This window comes from Malaya genurostris, chromosome 2, assembly GCF_030247185.1.
Source record: "Malaya genurostris strain Urasoe2022 chromosome 2, Malgen_1.1, whole genome shotgun sequence".
Classification (NCBI taxonomy): domain Eukaryota; kingdom Metazoa; phylum Arthropoda; class Insecta; order Diptera; family Culicidae; genus Malaya; species Malaya genurostris.
The window spans coordinates 65,049,175-65,056,539 of NC_080571.1; the positions used below are offsets into that span (position 1 = coordinate 65,049,175).

The 7,365-nt window shown below is 35.3% G+C and overlaps 1 non-coding gene across 1 annotated transcript; it reads right to left on the reverse strand.

Moving 5' to 3' along the window:
* Positions 1–7,038: 7,038 nt before the first annotated feature.
* Trnak-cuu (transfer RNA lysine (anticodon CUU)) lies at positions 7,039–7,111 on the reverse strand. Its single transcript has one exon. It is a non-coding gene; the product is annotated as a tRNA-Lys (tRNA).
* Between the last annotated feature and the right edge of the window lie 254 nt (positions 7,112–7,365).

A 7,365-nucleotide genomic window follows, 5' to 3' on the forward strand; every position in this document is an offset into this window, starting at 1 on the left:
ATTTTCGAATTTTCACAACACTAAGGGGAAAGAAATTACTCCAGATTTGATTTCTACATAACTTTTTCCCTGTTAGAGTATTTTCTCTAATTATTTTACGAAACGAATAGAAGAAAATACTAGATTGTTGATAATACCACGTTTATTACGTAAACATTGTTTAAATAGTGAAAAAATAGGTCCAAACACGAAACATCGAGATCAATTAAATCTACTTTTGCTAGCTTCAGTCTATGATAATCCATCCATCGAGTGCGCAGCCCGCCATCTACGTCAAGACTGTAGAACTACACCTATCATTATTCAACTGGTTCTTCAGTCAGTGGCGAATATGAGGTTCCGTTCCTCAAGTCTTAATGCATAAAAACGACAACTTTGAGCATATCTGCTGTTGGACATTCGCAGTATGAGTTTCGCTTCAAACAAGAGCGATTGCGTCATCCAGCTGCTGGTCGTTTTCATTGGAGTTTAGTTCAAACCTAGAATAATTTAACTAGCTTTGTGCACTTTTCGCTGTATGAAATTCGTTCGAGAACAACGTTCCCGAACAGCGTTTAATATCGTAGAGAATTCCACAATTTGGCCCTACTGAATGTGAGAAATGAGTTTTGAGAGTTTCAATGAAATATGCAAATTATAATGAAATAATCATAATCAAAATTGGTTTAGTATTAAATTAATCGGCATTGTGAGCAGTTCGAGCGATTGCGTCACCCAACTGCTGACCGTTCGCATTTGAGAAAAAAAGAACAAAAAGTGGACAACGATGGGGAACATTAGACATAATCAGCCGTTCTAATCATCAGAAAAAATCATCAGTTTTGCGCAAATTTGGAATAATTTGATTAGCATTGAGCACTTTTAGCTGTGCGAAATTCGCACCAAACGAGCGCAAATAAAACTAGCATTTGGCTGCGAGACAAATGCTCCGAACACTGTTTAATATCGTAGAGAATTTCACAATTTGGCCCTTCTAAAAGACAGAAATGAGTCCCTCACATCATTTTGATAGTTTCTTTGACTCAAATATTGAGATGTATGAAATATTGATATATATCAGCGATTGTACGTCTTGTGTTACGATTATATTTATGTAATAATTTCGTCTAGGCTCAAACTTACAAATGATTTGGAATGGCGCCCTATTTCCTGGAAAACAAACGTCTTTTCCAGGATTCCAAAGCCACTAACGATCCTTTTCAGGGCCCAAAAATAACGTAAAGAACTTGTTTAGAATCGTCGCCCGAGAATACAAACGCAATCTATCGAAACCAAATAAAGACTGTCCCAGAAAGTATGGACGCACTTTTATTTCGCTGTAAATAATTCACAAGTGTTAAATATTCAAATTTTATTCGATATACTGATAAATTAGACTACAACAACAGAATATTATTCTCAACATTTGCTACTCAGCCATTGTAGACTAACTGGCGCACCTTCTTGCGAACGTACCTCATTAAATTCCGTAAAGACTTCTTGGCGACAAGTTTTGACACTTTTTTACAGTCTTTTTCGAACTGTTGAATGGTTTCGGCTGCCGAGACATGTTTTCTAAGATGTACCTTGGTTAATGCCCAAAATGCCTCAATTGGTCGAAGTTGTGGGCAATTTGGTGGATTCATGTCTTTTGGGACGAAAGTGACATTTTTGGTAGTATACCATTCTACCGTTGATTTTGAGTAGTGGCAAGAAGCAAGATCTAGCCAGAAGACAACAGGATCCTTGTGGCTTCGAATCATGGGTAGAAGTCGTTTTTGTAAACATTCCTTGATGTATATTTCGCTGTTCAATAAAGCAGGGGTGATGAAGGGTTTCGAAATCTTACCGCAGCTACAAATTGCTTGCTATACCTAATGTTTCGACTTCAATCGATGTCTCGGACTGGTTTAACACTTGCCCTTCTCGCACCGTATAATATTGTGGTCCCGGCAAGGATTTGTAATCGAGTTTCACGTAGGTTTCGTCGTCCATGATTATGCAGTTCAAATTTCCAGCAAGAATCGTATCGTACAGCTTTCGAACCCTCGGCCTGATCGATGCTTCTTGTTTCGGACTACGTTTTGGTTGTTTCTGCTTCTTCTAGGTTCGAAGATTCAAACGTTCTTTAGTACGAAGAACATTTGACTGCGAAGTGCCCACTTTTTTGGCCACATCCTGAACTGAAACCTCCTTCTTTTGCTCGAACGCCTTCAGTATACGCTTATCCGACTGAGGGTTAGCAGGACCTTTTTTCGACCCGTTTTATCCTCAAAGGTGTTATCCTCCTGATTGCATTTCGCACGGCTTTTTCATTTACTCCTTCCATTTTTGCTATCTCTCTCAGTGACAGTCCGCGTTCTGTGCACCATTTGTACACAATTTTTCGACGTTGTTTCGCTGAAAGTCCACGCATTTCGAAACAAACTAATGAAAACGAATAAACAACTGCACAAGTGGTTAGAGAAGAGTGTAAACAACAGAACGCAGCCATAAAAATTGACAGATTCTGAACCATTGCGAAATGGCAGCGGTTTTTGGTTGCGTCCATACTTTCTGGAACAGTCTTTAGTCCTTTTCAGTATTCAGTGTATAAGTGGTAAAGTCAAATTATCACCGTAATTTCATACGTTAAATCTGACTAACTCTCGGCGTAATTGAAACACACGTTGAATCGATAATTCAATTATTAAATTATCTTCCTGCGTTGGCCTGTTAGTAGAATTTTATCATTTATTTCACTTTGTTTATCACAATTAGCCACTATTTCATTACTTGGTCGTCAAATGGTGAGATAACTAAGTCCTCACAAATCCCTATCTCATGCCTCCCCGAGTGTCTATGATGACATTTGGTCAATAGAACGGCGTCGACTGGGTGCTATCGCCTTCTGCGTTAGTAGCAGAATGAGAGGGTGCGAAATGGCTTGTAGGTTGAAGCCCATCCTGAAGTGCAGTGTTTATCATAGTATGTTGCAACATATAATTCTGTTGTTTATTACATCATGTATTATTATTATTATTATTGTTATTATTAATACTATTAGAAGAGCGTAACTTACACTGCGACATTACCTGTTATATTGTATCATAGCATATTATTTCATATATTATCGTCTTACACTATTTTATGTTATTATATACTATTTTGTATGGTATTATACTTCATTATATCATTGCATTATATCATATTATATTGTATTATATTATATTATATTATATTATATTATATTATATTATATTATATTATATTATATTATATTATAGGGTTTATTATGAGTAGTACTACGTACCTCTGCGCAAAATATAAATTTGTTTTCCTTATAAGTTATCATTTTTAAAATAATCTAACTATCAAGGTCGTCACAAGGTGAGCTTGGTCCTCACTGGTTCCTGTTTCATGCCTACATGTGTGTCTGTAGTGACAATTGGTCGATGGAATGCGTTGATGGCAGAATGAGAGGATGAGAAATGACATATAAATTCAAGTAATATAATATCATAGCATATCGCAACATATCATTTTATTAATTCTATTATTTATTATATATTTCATTGTACTATATTTTATTGTTTTTTATTATTATTTTCATTATTATATTTATTGTTATTATTATTAATTTGTAATCAATAATTATAACATATATTTTTTTTATAGATGTGGATATTATCATTGTTATTAGAAGAGAAATATTCTACTTCCTGCAGTATTGCGAAGATAGAAGAGCATAACTGACACTCTACATTAACTGTTATTTTATATATTATTTTATAATATATTATATTATATTGTATGACATTGTATTATATTATATTATATTGTGTTATATTATATTATTTTGTAATCTATTATATCATTCTATGTTATATTAATTTCATTACACTATGTTTCATTGTATTTATCAATATAAAACATTTTGCACGGGGCCGTAAAGGGGAGGGAGCATCAGGGCATCGGACGAATTGATGACTGGACGAGGGATTGTGGATAGCCAGCCCAAGCCACTTGAAGGAAACTTGTTTCCTTCTGAAGGTTTGAAATGAGTCTGACGCGCCCTTCTCAAACAAATCATTAGGCGGGTTCAAGCATGTATAGCGATATGCTTCATCCATGCACTGGATATTATGGTTGGAAGAGCATCTTTTATTCCCGCGGAATACGAGTAAGTGACTCTACTTACATATCCGCCCAACCCTTTTTGTTCGCTTTTCGGTAACAGCTATAGTAAGAAGGTGAATGGATGAGTCATATCGGGGCTACTGTAATACCGTTTTCGTTTATTGATCAGAGCAGCCCGAAAGCCGACCCAGAGTCGCCCAAACAACGTTTGATATGTTTGTTTTAGCAACCTGAGGTCGCTCTAGATCGGACTCTAATCGCATAGTTTCGCTCTGAAAATTTTCTCGGGTCGCACCACGCATCCAGCCGAGTTTGTTTATTTTTTCTTTTTTTCATGAGTTGTTGCTTAGGGCGCGTACCACGTGTTCGTTTTACTCGGAGTCAGAGTAGCCCGCGTCTAGGTTCAAAAACGAAAACGGTATAAGCAAATATATTATATATCAATATGGATCACTCTTGCGATTCACGAGGGACATCACAGTAAAGTGCGGTAGTAAAAAAGGTTACTAATACACTATAAATTTTTTAATGCACATATGACAGTTTTCCTAATCAGTACACTGAACCAAACAACTCCAAATATATGGTATATTTCTCGATATACACTGCACGAAAAAATAAGGTGTAAATACGGTTTAGAATAGTAATCTGATACTAACTCGGATGAGAACATTTTGTTTTCATAAAAATCTCTATTATTATATAAATATATGTGAAATGTGCACACAGAACTAAACAAATTATTATTAATGTTAGTTCCAGAATTTTATCAACATTTCTGAAGTATGTACTACAATTTCTTGATTTTAAAAATAACAGTTACGGTGATAAATATATACAGTATCAGGTTGTTTAATAAATAAATAAATGCTTCAAAACAAAACAATTTAGTATATGAATATACCGTAATTCGCCTCAATTAAAGCTATCAATTGAAGTAGAAATAATAAGTATAACTTGTTCTTTTGCTTACTGTATTGCACTTATCATACTATTTATTAATATTTTTGCAGTGATAAACAAACTTTCTATTAGTCGAATTTTGGAATGGAATGAAATTCAATTACTTTTTACAAAATAAATTTGTATATTACAAATTTTGACTAAAAGTTTTAACTAATCGCAAAACAGTTCACAGCATGGGGCAGATCGATTAGTATATGCACTTTTAATTCATAGACAATTTATAAAAATGACCATTTTCTTTTACATTCTAACTTTACCTGAGAAAAAATAATGTGCAGCAAATTTAAATTCAATGTCATGAACGCAATGAAAAAAATATCGCGATCAAAGTAACTTGTAATACATCGTTCATTTAATTTTAATTTTGTTCTATATAGGGTAACAGAGGTATTTTGGCCACTTCATATATTTTGGCCCACCTAACAATCTTTATGGATTCAATCGATCTTAGGTAACCCATGTTGCATCAGTTTGAAGCTAATCACATTAAATTACCTATTGCGGAAGGATTTTTCGAAGATATTAAAACATTTGGTGGATATTTTTACAAAGTGGGCCAAAATAAAATCGATCCTAAAGCGGGCCAAAATACCTCTGTTACCCTATCAGAAGTAATCTGCCAAACATTGCCTTCACTGCCTATGGGTTTCGTCTTTTCGGCATTATTATACCATTCATGAGCAAAGTTAAATACTACTTCATAACTCTTGAAAGTGAAGACGATAGGTCTAAGCATAATTCTACATTATTTATAGGCGATAGTTACTTTCGTCAGAAAAAAAAACACATTAAAATATGAAAATGTTCACACCACTATGTAGGCATCATGCTCAATTATTTTTGACATTTCACTTCTGGGTGCACGCTAAACGCAAACTATTAAACATGACTGAACTAATAGCCTTTGCCGTCACGAGATGGTGTTACTGGGATGTCTTTTTCGATTTGTATTGAATTCGTTAAAGTGATCCATATTGATATATAATATATTTGGTATAAGTCTACCCGCATCCACTGGCAAGACCTTGAACTGATGGTGGCTTCACTTCACATCACATCACATTAGCCACTAGTTCATTACTTTTGCAGTATTCATTAGTTCATACCGGCAAACTTATACAACGGATACAATGATGAAGACTACAAAAAGTAATGCAGAATTAGTACCTGTATTGTAATTCTTACACCTTAGTGAAAGTGACGTGACAGTGGATAATAGAATATATGAATTTTGCAAGGACAAAGTTCTCCGGCAAAGTTAGTATGGTATACATTTATAATCCTTATGTCTGAAAGTTATAATTCGTTCTTATGACTTTTAGAGATCATTTGGTCTGACTGTAGAACTAAATTCGTCCAGTTAACTCAGCGATTCCGAGATGAGTGTCCCTATATAACAAAAGAAAACCTTGATTGTATTTCCAAGCAACTTTCCGGTCTGGATAGTCTATGACACGTTAACCGTTTAGCATTACCAACATTGTAACGCATAGGCACATCCTTCTGCCATTCTTCGTCCGAAAGTCCGTTCGTTCGACGTTAAGCGTTACTGTTACAGCAGCGCAACCTGCATTTCAAGTATTTGAGCTATTATGATATTTCATCGACGTTTAGCGTAGACACAATCCAAATTGAATTTGAACTCGAGTAACACTTCGATGTTAAACGGTTTGCAGGTTGATGTCATGAATAATGCTCTGGCTGAATTTCGATTAGGCCTCTCGAAGATGAAGCTCTCATTTGTTTGAAACGATCGTACGAACAAAGCAAATTTTTAGGACTGCATTCCGATGCACATTTTCGGAAAAAGCATACAGTATTACGAAAAAAGAAATAATAAATACGTTTCGGAATTCGAGCATCACTCGCAATCTACACGATCGAACACTAAAACTTTGACGTAAACATTTGATCACCAATCAATTCTTAAAATATTCACAACTATTTATAGCATTTTCATAATAAAAAAAATCTCGCCCAACGTGGGGCTCGAACCCACGACCCTGAGATTAAGAGTCTCATGCTCTACCGACTGAGCTAGCCGGGCACATATGCGAACCGTTGCTTTAAATGGAGGATATTTCGCGGCGACGAAAATGTGTACGTGCAGTTTTATTTTTGGAACTGCGTGAACATTTGCACAGACTCAGAACGTTCAAATTACATATTCTAATGGGGTACTAATTGAAGCATGCAATTAGGGAGAACAAATTATGTAAAGTGGTTGTGAAGCAGAGAAAACCGACTGGTTCTAATAAGAACATTTTCAACGCTCGAGAAAAACCCAAACAGTGGAAATGA